Here is a 16,512-nt window from a genome sequence, read left to right as displayed (position 1 = left end):
AAAAATTTTTGTGCAATTATAAACCCGCCTCAGGTTCTCTCTCCCTCTCTCTCACTCACGCACCTTCTATCTCTATGTTGTTTCCAAACGTTTATGCTTCAATTGCAACTAATATAGTTACCCATACCAGCCATCTGTTTTTTTAAGCAGATAATTTGGAGAACTTGGTCCCCATGTCCCAAACTAACATTTATGTTATTGATTATTATTGTACCTATTTATATACTCTACTATGGATTTGCACTACTTTTACATGATAATTAAAGCAATTTTGTTCATGAAGGCTGGTATTCTTGCTGTTGGCCAGGCAATCAAGTTGTAGAACCAGCTCCCGGAGATGATGGTAATACATAAATACATGCAGTTCAATGCAAGATTCTATCAGTTTCCCTCCGTAATTCTTAACTCGAAAATTCCTTTTTCCCAAAGGGTTGAGAAGCCAGCTGTTGTTACAAAGATGAATGTAACATTGTCTGCTGACCATCGCGTGTTTGATGGCAAAGTTGGAGGTACGTAATGCCAGGAATTAAAACTTTTATCTGTGAACGATGTCTTGTGCACTCCCCTCGATAGATTAGTCAGCTGGCTATCACTTTGATCCGACCCTCCTCTTTCCTGTATTTGATGTAAAATCGGTTTCTCAGGTGTTTTCTGGCTGCACTACGATCAATTTCAATGATATCCGAAGGCTTCTTTTATGAAGACGTAGGTTATCTTCTCAGAAAACATAACACCATTGAATGGAGAATATCTTAGATCAGAATGATCAAGATCTTCTCCTCGAGCTCAGTGCTAATTTCTTCACTTTTTTCGGGATTTGCTTTTCAACATATAAGAGCCATTTTGGGGCAAAATTTGTTCAACATTTGGCATTAACTGCTTCTTATTTTTTGTCATTTCAACTGCACTACGATCTCTTGAGAGAGTGTTTGTTCCCTGAAAAAACGTAAATGTAAAGAATAATCCGATGGGAATTACTTGTCTCTTGTTTCTGCCAAAAAATTTTTATCCCCCTTGTTTCTATCTATATTATTGCAACTTAAATTGAGCAAAGGGTTAAATTGCTCATTTATAGGAAAAGTAAAACATAGATTAATCAAAATTGTTTGTCAAAAAGAGAAAAACTAGTCTTTGACAGCAAAAAGGTTGGTACCACTGAGGTCCAAATCCAGCAGCCTTTCTTGCTACCTCGTTGAACGGTGGTTTGGGGGCCCTCTGAAGAAAGCCCTCACTATTTCATGGAACTTTGGGATCACTTCAGTATCTACCGCTCATCAGCTTCATCTCCTTCGAATGCAGATTCACTGGAGTCATCGTCTTCTTTTGATCCTTCGGAGAATCAGAAACTTGAACCACTTCACTCCAGCAGCACAGTGAGTTATCTCTTCTGGATAGATCACCGTCTCCAGACTTGCTGTCTTTTCATTCGCCTCCCTTTGCGAGAACGTGATATCGTTGTTGGCACAAGTCCAGCCCTCGGGGGCCTAAAAAACCAAAAAATTTTTTACTATCAACTCTTGTAAGCAACCCACATTTAATCTCCAAACTCTTATTGAGATTATTACGGATACCTCGTGAACACAATGCTCGTTGCTAAACGTGCTAACAGGTCGTTGGAAGTAGCAGCAGCTGAATCCCAAAAGACCGTCATAAGGGAGGCAATGCTCCATAAAAGATCAAGTTCTTTCAATTTTCTGCAAGCAAGGTGAAGTGCCCGAGCCTTCATCTTGTGCCACTTTCCAAAATCTGTGAAAAAATCTCTTGGCATTCCTCTTGCTTACAAATGAGCAATTATGTCCTGCAATTATAAGTAACATTGAGAAAAACATAACATACACTTCTAACTTCTAAATTCACATCAAAACAAGGTGCAAAAGTTTCAATATGTTTGATCCAAGTTAATGTAAATCAGAAGGTAAAATAAGGTTGAAAGCAATCCCTTTTATGCTTGAACACCTACTTTGTATCAAGACTACAATGGAGCAGGTCAATACGTCCAAAAACATCAATAGGTTGAAGATTTGCTCGGGTGTATGTCTTCTAAGTTACATCAAAATAAGGCCCAACCAGTTCCTCTAAACACATACCTAATCCTAGTTAAATGTAAGCAGAAAGGAGAATCAAGGTCGAAAGTAATCCCTTTTATGCTTGGAACACCTATTTTGTATCTTGACTACAATGGAACATATCAATTTATCGATAAACATCAATCAGTGGAAACAATTTGCTTTTGTACGTTGTTGAAGTTTATATCTTTTAAAAACCCCCATCAGTTCCTCTACAGCACTTCATGTCAGTCTAATCCTAGTTAGACTTAAGCAGAGAGGAAAAAATTAGGTCGAAAGCAATCCCTTTTATGCTTGGAACACCATCTATTTTGTAACAAGACTACAACAGAACAGATCTATACGTCGAGAAAAACCAATAAGTGGAAGTAAAATTTTCTTGTGTACAGTGTTCTAAGTTTACATCACTATAAGGCTCAATCAGTTCCTCCACAACAAATACATGTCAGAACAGTCTACTCCTAGTTTAATGTAAGCAGAAAGGCAAACTAAGGTCTAAGTAATCCCTTTCGTGCTTGCAATACCTTCCATTTTGTTGGTTACAAGCCCCAAAAACTATCATCCAGTACACATATATTAACATATTCAAACTTAAATTTTTTCTACCACGACAATTTTTTTTCTTCAACCACCATTTATCCAATCTAGTCCCACAATATAAAATCCAGAGTCATATTTGATCTTTTTCCTACAACAACAACAAAATAGACTATTTCTTCAACTTCATAGAACAAATAAAAGCAATTAAAACCAAGAAACAAGTACCCAAGACAAGTCAATAGCCCAGCTCTCAGTATGAACGAGGCTATGCACAGAGCCTTTCTACTCTGCAGACTCCCGCCTTTCCCAGCTTCGGCTGGCATCTCACTGGTGAAACCAGCTTCACCTGCACCCAATCCAAACACATATCACAAAAACACTCATTGAGGCATTTCATCAGACACTTCAGGCTAACAGAAACAGAGCCTCACATTTGCGCCTCGGGCAGGGCGATCCATCGGGCACTTGGATCTCCTTGGAAGCATCATGCGACTTCAATGTCTCCTTTCAGCCATTTGGTGGCGATTTCATCGCCGAGCCGAGCTTCTCAAAGGGATCCGCCGTGTTCAACACTCTCAGCGCCTCCTCCACGAGTCGCCTCCGCAATGCCGCCGCCGCGCGCCCATTTCTTAATTTTACAGGATTGGTTTGACCAATATCCGTAAGGAAATGAAGGAGAAGAAGGATTGGTGAGCTCTGAAACCTGTTCTTATTGTTTATCACATTTTTATGTAGTACATATTTTTCCATAAACGAAGTCTTAGTATTTGTGTTTTCCTCCCCATATAGATTTTTTAAATTTTAAATTAAATCTATTATTAATACCATGTACGAAAACTTTACTTTTTAAAGTAAGTAGATTTGGAATGAAAGGGGCTGTTCTCCATACAATTTATTTAATAACCACTTTCTACTATCACACAATTCATGATATTTGAATATTGTAATTAACAAATGTAAATTTTAAACCCGATCTTGATTGTAGCATGTGGATAGTTGTGTATTGGAGTTAGAGGAGGATGTTGGCAATTTATGGAATTTGTGTTGTTGTGTGTGAATGTGATTGATTGTTAATACGGACTGTTCATTGTTAATTGTGTTGATTCATTTTTAGAGGACAACTTAAATTTAGTGTATTTATGTTCATACGAAAATTTTAATATAGCTCTAGTTGATTTAATTTTTTAAAGCATAAGTATATCGAATTAAAGATAATTTTATGAAAATAATTCAAATGAAATCATAACTCCATAGTGTCCGTGAGTAAATTTTTGAAACGAAATATGGCAAGTAGAAGCCGTAGTTTTGGCAGCGGTGCTATCGTGATTAATTTGTCTTTAAGTAATTTATTTTTTGGCAAAAATATGATTCATTGTCTATTAAAATATACTATTAGTTATTTATATGGTAGCTAAATATATTTGAAATTCTTGATGGTATTTAATTCACTTCCCGTAGGCCCGAGAAGAACATGAATAATTGATCTGAGAGAAAATGGCAATTGTGGTGTTACGTTTTACTAAAATTACTCTACCTATGTTGTTAAACCAACATAAACTATATTACTATAGCTCGCATCAAAATTTCCACGCCCATTTCATATAAATGCAATAATTTTACTACTACTATTGTTCCAATAAATGTAAAATAAACAAAATGGGTGTCTTATAATTTCTGCCTTACATGCAATAATATGCGTTATTCCAGTAATATCTCATTTTGTGAGGCAGTTATTTATAACTATTTGATACTTTAGTCTGCATTTCCCTCCGCCATCGCCTTCACGGCTTTGAGGTTTATTGAAAATAGGATGCTGAGTTCATTCCCTCCTCGCCCCACCGACTCAATCCACCACCGTCTAATTCGCCGTCAAAGCTGCTCTATCTAACGCTTCGTCTCCCCTTACGCTACCGTAACCATTTCTTCCCATTTTTTCACCATAATTTACACGCTCCACCTCATATTCTTCTTGATTACCGCTCAATTTTGCACCAGGTTTTGTGATTTGTGTCGCAACTGGCAAAGTGCCCGATGAGGAAAAAGTTGGATGGAAACTCTTAGATTGGTCACTACATTGGCATTGGTAGTCCCTCCTTTGTTTAGAGTTTGTGATTCTCAATTTGCTTTCTTGATTTATGAGCATTCTATTGTATTTGGTGATATGGAATTTCCATTTGGCAGATGTTGCCATCTGGGGTGAATGAAGTGAGGGAGGCATGGAGATCGACGGAAGGCTTACACTTCTGAGTTTCTTGAGTTTGATCCTTGCATTGTGAGCTGTTGCTGCACTGCTCTTTTCTTGACACTGTAGGAAGTTTCTCATAAATTCTTGCCTTTTTCAGGAAGATGTGTGCTTCATTGGAAAGATAGCCAAGGAGAACAAGGCTGATATTGTTTTCTGCATGGAACATTTGCCGGTAGGAGATTTAAAGCGTTGGTTTCTCCTTGAAAGTGTATTTATAGTTCTAATCTTTATACATGTGTGCTGGCAGTTGTGTGTGGAGAATGAGGAGAAAGAGTAGAGGAATTGTTGCACAATGTCTCGTCTTTGCTGAAGCCGGGAGGTTATTTTCTTGGTATTACTCCCGACTCATCTACTATATGGTATGGGTCTAAATTTGGGAGGCTATGTCGCGTTGATATGAATATATAGATTCCTCCTACCAGCATATTGTTTTGAACACTTCACTAAGTATTTTGCACATTCCTTCAGATTTATGCATATAGTATTTTTTCCAGATCCTTTGTTTTCTTGGTATTACTACCGACTCATCTACTATATATGGCCTTGGGTCTGAATTTGGGAGGGAGAAGCTATGTTATCATGAATTTATCTACTGTTTATATGGAAGCTGTATCATGATTTATCTACTGTTTATTGAAGCTGTTATCATGGTTCATCTACTGTTTTACTGAAGCTTACTTCACTAGAGATTAGTCTTAGGTTTATGAAGCTGTGTACAATTTCTTATACTGAAGTCGAGGATATGATTTGTAGGGCTAAGTACCAGAAAAATGGAAGCTTACAATAAAGCTGTTGGACTGAAGCCCAACATATTTCCAAATTGTATTAGGTCTGAAGGGCTACATGATTAGCTGAAGTTGAGGAGGAGAAGTATGTGAGCAACAAGGGATCTTGATCGAATTTTTCCTTCCATATTTTCTCCTGATGTTTGATCTCTTTAATGAATTTTAATAATCTCAAGGTTCCCATTTTTTTGGAAAGAAATTAGCTATTTTCTGGTGACATGTCTGCTGAAACTCATTGCCTAGTCCACTTCCCAAGCCTGATCAGGTTGATATTTTCTCTACGTGAATTGCGTTATCATTTATATATTGGTTATCATTTTGTTTCTTCTTAGTGCTCTTTCATTGACACCTTTCATGCAGTCTAATCATATTTTTTAGTTCTTCCATCCTAGCTCTTTTTGAGACACAAATATGCTTGAGTGTGGGGTAGATTCATGACATCCTTCATGCACAGTATTTGCACTATATGTTGGAAGTAAGCTGTTTTTGAGTTGGAATTAAAAGCTCACAAGATGGTCAAGTACATGCTAGAATGTGTTCATAGATGCTGGCTGTTTTTTTCATTGGTGATTCCAAAAATGTATAAATTTAAAGCATTTAACACTGTATTTTCAAACGAGCAGGTTGATCATAGTAATTCTAAGTTTGAAGCTGTTAAGGACATGCAAAACATTTGCAACACAAATCATACCTGAAATTTTCTCTGTTTTTTCATCATAATTAAACACCTTTTATCAGATTCATCATTTTACTGCGTAGGTTGGCAAGAGATGCTGGTCTTGAGTATGTTGAGATACAAAATCTTACTGAATTTTATGAGGACTACAGGTGAATTTCTCTTTAACTTCAGTGTTTTGCAATGCTATGTTCTATCTTGTTATTTGTTATGTGTATTTACTTAATTTATGTGATTCCACAACTTTTCACAGACTGATTGGTCATTGTTCTCTTCAAAGGGTCGTAAGATTCATTGAATGTAAATGTTAAACATCAACCATGACATGCATCGATACTGGCTTTTGGGGCCTTATAAACATTTTTCATGTGTGTGTCAGTGAATTAGTGCTGCAATGTTGATCATGTGATATTGATGGTTATATGAATTTGGCAATAGCAGATACTTCATTATCTGTAGTCTGGCATGCTCAGTAGACAGCTCTTTTACAAAGCTTCTATGCTATTGAAGAACTTGATAAGCCATATTTCTTTTGAAATCTTGTACACAATAAATATTGAAAGAGGTGCACTTTTCTTGGTACAAACCTGCTTATATTTCCTTTTAGGAAACTTATAACTTAGTCCTACAGATTTACCGTCAGTTAGAGTGATCAAAGTTTTATTGCCTTTGAAGAGCACAATTAGCAGGAATGCTCATGGACGCTGGCCATAATATTGTTGATCAAAGAGGACGGCTTCTTCAGAGATCATATGATGTCTTAGGTGATTTACCCCTTCATTTTACTCATATTTTTATACTTCAATAATCTGGGTACTTATGTTAGATTATCTACTGCAGGTCTATACACCACATTCATCTTTGGAAGCAGATCCAGATATCACCCCTCCTCTCATGACCCCATTATTGGAAGATGGAAACTACAATCACGATGAGGCAAGTATTGCGGGGCATTAAGAATGCTATGTTAACATTGGAACTTTAATTTTGCAGCTATAAGATCTATCTTCAACTAAGTAGTTAGTTGACATAGTTTACAACTCCTAATTGCATCTCTGCTATGAAAGGTTTAATCTATGCTAATTTTTCTTCTCTTTGTTGTTTGACCAAAATGGCTCCTTATCTTACTTCTTGTTCAACAAACATTATAAAAAGTTGTCAAGTTGAAGTACACCCAAGGAAACCCCTTAGCAAGAAGGAAACACAAACTTCGATCCTTCTTTTGTTAGAGAGAGTTAGCAAACTATAACAGAATGCATAGATATAGTATGCTGTTCATGGTTACGTATGCATTGGTGTTAAGAGAGATAGCAAATGGACAAGCTGAAAAGATTTTTAGTATGAGTAGGATAACAGAATAAATAAATGTGATCACTATGAACAATAGGAAATGATCGAGAAAACTTCACAAAGTCATCAGTTTCAAAAACCGTATACTGTGAGATATGATAGTTGTAGTAATATATATGATGAAATAGTGGGCAGGCCATAACCAATAAAAAAATTTACTGAAAAGAAAATCTCAAGACTTCAGAAGTTATTATTTTGATGATCAATAATAGCTGGGATATGAAGTTTTCATTGCACGGGAGTAAAATTGATGAATCTTTTTTCTTTAACCACTTTGATGTACATACATATTTTTATAGATGTTGGTTCAAAATCATTGACATGAAATTAGGTTTTGATTCATTTGAAGTAGAAAGTAACTTCCAATATGAAGATAATTTGCATGTGGAATATGTTTAGCTGAACGGTACTCAAACAGCATCCAAGCTTTCTCCTTTCCATTTTGATAGACTTCAGTGTTTTCGTGTATAGACTATAGAGTGCTTGGGTTTGATATATAGTTAAAACACAGTAAAACATTCTTGCTCCTAACAGCATAGGCAGAATTCAGAAAATGTGGGTAACCAAGGAACAAATTGTACCTTGGTTTCCATCTCTCTAAGGTTTCCATGACAAATAGTGTGAAATTTTGTTAACAGAAACAAACCCCAAAAATGGCCTGGAAGAATCATTGTAGAACTTGCTCTTGGTTTTTAGTACATATTAGACCTGGGATTGTCAATACGGGTATTGGATGCACAGCATATTTCAAACAGTATATTTTCCAAGCTAAATCATTAAGTAACAAAGAGGTATACATGATCATGCACTGAATGCTCTTTGATGCTTCCATATTAATTTGATGACATCTTTGAACTATTTTTTGCTTTACCATGGTACTTTCACTTCACATCATGCAGCAAGTGTTTTGGCATATGATGAAGTATCTTACTGCAATTCTAAGTTTTCTGGTTGCATTTTTAACTGGACTTCTCTCTTTAAGTTATGCTTGCACATCTACCTTGCTTGTAAGATGTTGGTCCCACTTTGCATTATGGTAGAGTGAGTTTACTACACTATGTAACGAGGATCGTGCCATGCTAGCAGAATGTAGGATTAGTTGCTTACGAGGTGCAGTCTCATCACTATGGTCAAATTCTTGTTTCATCTAAAACTTTGACATGTGGGAGATACATGTAACTAATTCAACACGTTCGAATCATTTTGATCATGGAATCATTGTTATTAAGGTAGCTGATGATTATGCCAGGTTCCTCTGGCAGCACAGAGCGAATGGCAAGCAGCTGTCTGGAGAGACGAGGAAAAGATTGTCCCTCCTGAGTCGAGTTCAGGACCGGGTAAGATAAGCGAGCAGAAAGGCATACTAGGTCCTGGTCCAGCAGAACTGCGATTTCCAGAAGCTATTTGAGGAAAGCAAGCAACAGTTGCAGTGGACATTAATTTTATGATATTTGATGGATAGCAAATATGTACATTAGTATATGTGTTGGGATTTCTTTTCTACTTATGTAAACTCGGACTACAACAAAGTTTTACTAGTACTTTTTTAGTTAGTGTGATGCCACTGTCACTGTGAGCTTCTACACAGTTTTTTTTTTTTTTTTTAGAATTTGCCATTTCAATTCATAGAAAAATGAAATAGGTCTTATTTCATACTTTGGAAAATAGCTCACATTATAAAAAATGTTAACACTGTTGGTAAAAAACACTTGTGGTGTATTTGATTGAACAAGAGCTTTAATTTCAACCAGATTAATAGTTTTTGCTTCTCTTTTGTTTTCTTTTCTGTTTTTTTTTTTCACTTTCTCCAAACTAAATAATCAAATTGATCTGCACTGCACCCTTTATTGTGACACACGAGAGGAGCGAGTCCAATGACGAACCAACAATTTAATGAAAACGTATGCAGAAAATGATTGATCCAAAAAGAGTCATCTAACAATTGTAACTAGAGTGTTGTACAGAGAAACTACAATTTGAGTATAGGCTTCTATGTATGGGATTGCATCAGTATCAGGGGCCAATCAGGTCAAATGCCAAACATAGGCAAATTCCACTTTACTAATGCTACTTACAAATTAGTAATTGATAGGCTAGTTTTCGTCACTCGGATTTGATCACTTTTTGCACTTATTAATTTGAATATTTGCATGAAAAAGATGCTATTTCGCACTTACAAGGAATGGAAGAAAGTGAAGGAAGAAGGCCAAGAAGACTCAAACTGCCCAAGTTGTTGGGTGGCAGGTGTACCCGATGGGAAACGATTAAAGCCACTTCCACACACTTATCAAGGACAACTCTCACTTGCTACACACGCCCATATCAGCTCTTGGGGAGTAAAAAAGAAGGAGAAATATCCTTTATTGGATATATGTATTAAAATTACTTAACTTTCCAAGAACCACTTAACCACTTTTTAGCTAGCTTTAGTTAGTTTTATTTTCTATCTCTAAGCTTAGTTTCTCTCATCCTTGAAGTAAATTTGAACCATGGGATGAAGCTTGTAGTTATGTAGTGCGTTAATGCTTTGAATGATCTAGTTCCTTGTTTGTACTCATTTTCCGGCATCTTAACTCTCTAGTTAAGGTTGTTGGGCTGATCTTAAAGAGCTTTTGATGTATTTAAATCTCTAGGTGTTTAGCATTTATGTTTAGTTGTTGATGTTCTTGAGCATTTAGTTAATCTCTTACTTTGGTTTGACTATTTTCGTTCTCTATCTAGCCTTTGTCCTTGTTGATTCCTTTGCTTGTTTATTTGAAGTTTGATATGCTTTTGAAAGGGTCTTGCAGGGACTGATTTTACTTGAAGCTTTTGATGGAAGAAAAGCAGAAAGAAGTAAAAAAAATTGTGGTGGTTGCTAGTTTAGTTTTACTTGCTTAGCTTGTTTAGATTTTATCTTTTTGCATCTTATTTCTTATTTCTTTGATCTTCTCTAAGTGTTTAGGTCAGCTAGTTAATCTTCTTTTCCATCCTTTTAATTTCAAAATCAGTAAAAAAGTGAAGAAAACGTTTGTGTAGTTAAGTTGAAATTTGTTGGTGATTTTCCCTTGCTTAGTAGCTTTGTTCTTGTATGCTAGCTAGTGTGTTTTAGTTGCTGTAATTTCTTTATTTATTTCTATACTCCATTGTTGAATGTTCTTAAGCTTTGTTTATCTTCTCCAAGTTGATAATTCTCAGCTTTTTTGGTGTTTTCAAGGCATAATTAGGTAGTTAACTTGTTGATTTGGTGTTTCTCTAGCATGGTTAAGTGTGTGGCAGTCATTTAGTCTTTTATTTACTCAAATTTTAGTGCTTTAGTGTGTTTAGGAACCCAAATAACCGATTTTTAAATTGCTAATCCTTTTATCCTTTGTTTAGTTTAGTTGTCTACTACTTTTGACCATTGTATAATAGCCAATAGCAAGCAACTAGTACAATCCCTTTTCACTCTTTGACATGGAGCCTCCAAAATCAGTTTTAAACTCTCTCTCATGCTTGTCATGTCAGCTTAGTCACCGTGGAAGTCTCCAAACTAGCTAGTTAAGTAGGCTTTTAGAATTACCTTTTAAGTGTCTCTTTCCTAGTAAATTAGCTTCTCTAGCTTTCATTTAGGTTTTAACACTTAGAATTTAGTTAGCAGCCTTCTACTTAGTTCTTTTGCTTCTTTTACTTAGTAATTTTCGTGACAAAGTTGGTTTCTTTCCCCTTGTTCCTTTTATTCTTGAAAGTGCTGCTTTACAAAGTGTTGTTGTTTTTCTTGCCATTACTTGATTTTATGCCTAGTTTACTTGTCCAGTTTAAGTTGCAGTTTATTTGTTTTATCTTAAGTTCATTGCTTGCTTGCCTTTTACTTTATTTTCAACTTAGTTCCCACCATGTTCATAAGTATAATTTCTGTAGTTTAATTTCTGTAGTTTAATTTTCTTTCCCTCCTAAATTAAAGCGCGGCGGCATTGCCAAACTCTTAAGTGTTGAAATATATAACGGATACGACCGTTCCTCGTGGGTTCGACCCCCAACTTACCATATACTCCCTCGTCTACGATAGATTCCGTTTTTCCTTTTTGACCCGTCCGAATGGGACCCGGTTTAAATTACTATAAATGGTAAAGAGACCCCATTCTACTCTCATTCCACCCACATATCATTTAAAACTAATATATACAAGTGGGACCCCTTCACAACTTTCTTCCACTCACTTTTCTTAACATTTCTAAAACCCGTGCGAATAGAAATGGGACTCTATTCATAGACGGAGAAGTACAATTTAAATTTATTTTAGTATTTTGGAAAGTGAGAACTTATAAGTATTCTTGAATAGGAAGAACACGCGCTACGACACACGTGCAAAATTCCTTCATTTTCATAATCAAGAGAAGAAGAGGTAATTAAAAGCGTATCTCAAGTATTTTGGAAAGTGAACTTATAAGTATTGTTGAATAGGAAAAACCCGCGCCTACGACACGCGTGCAAAATTCCTTCATTTGTAATCAAGAGAAGAGAAGAGAAGAGATAATTAAGCGTTATCTGTTATCATCATTAACTCAAATTAGATATGAATCGTACTAGTCATGACCTCTATTATCTTAAAAGGAAATCAAAGATGTTTAATTTTTATGCATTGTGATGATTGAGCTTACTAGAATTAGAAAAAAAAAAAATTCAAATTACTATAACAGTATGTTCCATAATGGAAAATTTGAGAAGATGAAGGGGGAAGAAAATGTAATGATTCTACTTACGCCATCTCTGTCTCTATGTCTCTACCACTCGGAGCGGAGGGGTCGGTAATCATAAGTATTACTCGTAGAATCTCATATCTCATCTCAAAACATCTTGTGCACTTCTCATGAAGTTCGTCGGTGAAGGAGAGGTGATCGTTCCGATCGTTCTTGAAGGAGAGGTGACCGTTTCGTGAAGGAAGGAGAAGCGACGTTCCGGTGGAAGAGTTCCGTCCTTGGCACATGTTACAACTTTTTTTTTTTTTTTTTTAATTTTCACTTTCCTTTCTCTTTATAATCCTGCTCCATTTTGTTTGTTTTGAATATTAATTGGAAAAATGTGGAGGACGTTTTAATTTAATGATTTACGATAATATTATTAAAAATGAGATGGGTATTTATTGAAAAAATTGTTTTTCCCTTAAAATGTGGAGGACGTTTTAATTTAATGATTTATTTAGCGTGAATTTAAATTTATTCATCTCTCCTACATTCGTTTTATTGAGAGATGTTTGCAAAATTGAATGACTCTTCATTATACATACGGGGTTGTGTGCGCTTGATACATAATGTAGAATACATACGTAGAAGAATACATATTGTACTATTTTTAATTTATCAGAATACATGCTTTTTAGAATTATTAAAATCCCCCCTGGTGTTGTGCGCTTAATAGGGAGCCTTTTCCTTCTATCATTGTTTTTCAATCATTATTTTAATAGTGATGAATGATGCTTGTTTTCTTGATATTTAAGATATTTTATTGTGAGATTGATACGGTAATAAATATGGGAATTTTTTTTTAGTTTAGATTAATAATTTTAATTATGTAAAAGGCATGAAATTGATTTTTTTAGCGTGGTTTGATTGATGAGTCTAGAGTTAGGCTCATAGGAAAGCATTGAGTTCGTTCTTAGTTGTGGTGACGCTTTACGCTTCGTTACTATTGGAGCCACCTTTGCCGTGCCTATAGATGATTTCATCTCCCAAGCGGATATTGGTGTGTGGAAACACTTGGTAGGCCGTTCATCTTAGGCGATATAGGAGCTATACGTAGTTCGGTGATTGTTGTAGTCTTACTCACTTTAGGCTACATAGGTGATGATCGTTAGTCACATGTTTCCCTCGAGTTATCGGCAACCTTGATCACCATATGCCTCATCGATGACGTGGCTTTCTCAGGACTTGCCATAGTTGGTAGGAGTGTATCATGGGTGCCATTCATTGTGGCTTTTCCTTGGTTTAGGTATCTTCTTCGGGATGGTTGTGCTCATGTTTCCCCTATTTGTGCGTCGCACGAGATGGATTTATTCTCTGTTCCGAGCGTATTGGGGGCGATGATGTCCCCATAGCTAGTTTGTCTTTATTATATCTCCGGGATGTAGGACCCTTTTCGTTAAAAGATGACCGGTTTTTTTTTCCCAATTTAGATAAGAACACGATGATTTCGAGTTGGATTGTGTTTAAACTTTTTGGGTTGGATGGGCGATTAAAATTTCCCGATTTAAAAAGGGGTTTTTGAGGTCTCTCGGTTGGTTGCCGAACATATTTTTGCTTGATGTTTGGGGGTGGGATAGCAAATTAAAATTTTAAAAAAAAAATAAAAAAAAATTTAAAAATTACTATAAAGTATTTTTAGTAATGGAAAATTTGAGATGATGAAAAAGGGGGGAAAAAATCAATAATTTTATGTCGCCTCCTTCTCGTGCCCCCAACTCAGCCTGGATTAATTTATAAGTTTTACCCCCTGAAAATCTCTCAAACATCCCCTCTCTTAAAATCTCCCCTTCAAAAACATCTCTTCGGAGTGTGTGCACTTCTCATGGCAACTGGGGTGGAGGTGAGGGGTTTCGGAGAGGTTACAACTTATATTTTTTTATTGTAAAATTTTCACTTTCCTTTGGCTCTTTATACTCCTACTCCATTTTGTTTGTCTTGAAAACAAAAACGATAATATTATTAAAATGAATGGGTATCGATTGAAAAAAATGTTTATCCCTTAAAATATGGAAGACGTTTTAATTTAATGATTTATATAGTATGAATTTAAATTTATTGATCTTAGCAATTTAGAAAATACTACACTAGTCTAGGGGTGGCGAATTATACCGAAATGTAAAAATCCCGGACGTACGAAAATATCAATTTTGGTATCACGGTTTTCGGTCGGTAACGGTATTAGATTTCCTATACCGCGTATACGAATCTTTGGTATACGGTATATACCAACATACGAATTGTCGATATATACATACGCTTCGTTATACATGATATATCGTATCCGGTTGATTAGTACATATATAAACATAGGAGTGTGATCAAATACAAATCTCCTATAATACAAACTATATAAACTTTAACCCTACCCACTTAATACAATTAATCAACGGTTTGTATTATACACATTTTCGATGTCACATTATGCAATTGATGTCAATAGGGGTGTAAATGGAAATCAAATTGGAGTTCAGTTAAATCGATTCTAATTTCACTCCCACATGCCATATTATTAACAGAATATAATGAGCATTATCTAGACGTGAAGAGTCAATTTTTGTCCCTAATTTATCTCCAAACTCCCATACTACCATCAATATAATGAACATTATTTAGACGTGAAGATTCTATATATTGATTATTGAATTATCATATACTGTCATTTGTCACATGTAGATGTAGTGCTCCATTAAAATGTAGATCTAGTCATCTAGATGTTGAAGGAAAATGGTTTCTAACATATGAGAATTAAAATATCTCTACAAATGTAAGGCTTTAAAAATAGACGTTTTTAAATCAACAATAAAAAAAGAGCTAATTATGAGGGTTATAAAATATGGCTTGCCTCGAGAAAATAAGAGTTTGCCCAAACATTTCTTTGCAAAACAATGAATGATGTCAAGATGGGACAACAATATCTACCACAATTCCAACAAATTGTTTGTTTCACTTTTTTTTAAAAACTTTTTTTAAGAAAAAAATGTCAAATATTTTCTACTTATGTTGTTTAACTAATTTTTCCCAAGGGGGTTTTGGGCCATAATAACACCCTCAAAAAAGAATCATTTAATATCAATACTTCCAAAAAAAGAAACCAATCACAAACTTTGTCATAGTCCTTTTGTTCATAATGTAATACATTCACAAATTAAAACAGAGAGAATACCAATATAATGTTTCCCATAACTTGAAAGAGATTCCTAATGTTGATAATTTTTTTAAAAAAAATTACAATATCACAAGCCAAAAATTCTAAAGTCGGAAAATATCCCACCTCAAAAGTAAATACCAATATCCAAAAACTAACATTAACATTTATCTAACAAAAAGTTAATCCCAAATAAGTCATTTAAAACTTGCTTTTTTTCCCGGGGCTTATTGTGTTGCTGGGGTTTTGGGGAGCCATGTTAAACATGCCATTTCATTGGCTACAAAATCGTTAAGTGGGGAGGATGTTGATATAATTCCCTCATGTAGGTCGTGAACCTTTCTTTTGGCAATGTTGAACGGTGCAAGGGCATGGTCTTCCAATATTTTCCCCCTCAAAACCCTACGAATCCCCCCTTAACCCCTTAAAGACCAATAGACTTTAAAAATTATTTTGGATTCCCCATGTAAGTCCCCAAAAGTGTCTCATAAAATTTTGGCCTACTCATTAGTCGTGGGGGGTTGTTTTCCCGGGGGCAAGCCCAAAGCAGCGCGTTCTACGCCCCTTTGATTATGACTTTAGACTTTTTTGTGGAGTCCCGACTTGAGATAAAAACCAAGGAAATCTTTTTGAAAAAAAGTTCGGGGTAATGAAAGCTCTATTACCCCATTTTTTGATCCCCAAAAGATGAAAAAAAAAAAATCTAATAGCAAGTTGGAATGTCAATGTAAAACAAAATTGCAACAAATCGAAGTCTTAGAACAATGTCAAAAACATTCAACACCCTTACCAAAGTCAAAACCCAAGATTTCTTTTAATTTTGTTTTAATTTGGGGAATGTCAAAACCCACATCTACAAAAAAAAAAAAGTACAATCTTGATCCATATAAAAAAAAAATCTAATGGAAAAAGGGAATGTCAATGTAAACAAAATTGCAAAAAATCGAGTCTTAGAACAATGTCAAAAAAAATTTTCAACACCTACCCAAATAGCCAAAATTACAT

General features: G+C 35.4%; 2 pseudogenes; one reads left to right on the top strand and one right to left on the bottom strand.

Moving 5' to 3' along the window:
• Positions 1-1,092: 1,092 nt before the first annotated feature.
• Positions 1,093-3,356, bottom strand: LOC125199770 (annotated as a pseudogene).
• A 1,060-nt stretch (positions 3,357-4,416) lies between these two features.
• Positions 4,417-9,215, top strand: LOC125199773 (annotated as a pseudogene).
• Positions 9,216-16,512: the final 7,297 nt, after the last annotated feature.

Source organism: Salvia hispanica, unplaced genomic scaffold (genome assembly GCF_023119035.1).
Source record: "Salvia hispanica cultivar TCC Black 2014 unplaced genomic scaffold, UniMelb_Shisp_WGS_1.0 HiC_scaffold_67, whole genome shotgun sequence".
NCBI classification, from domain to species: Eukaryota; Viridiplantae; Streptophyta; class Magnoliopsida; order Lamiales; family Lamiaceae; genus Salvia; species Salvia hispanica.
The sequence above is the reverse complement of the archived record's forward strand: the minus strand, read 5'-3'. Positions and strand labels throughout refer to the sequence as shown.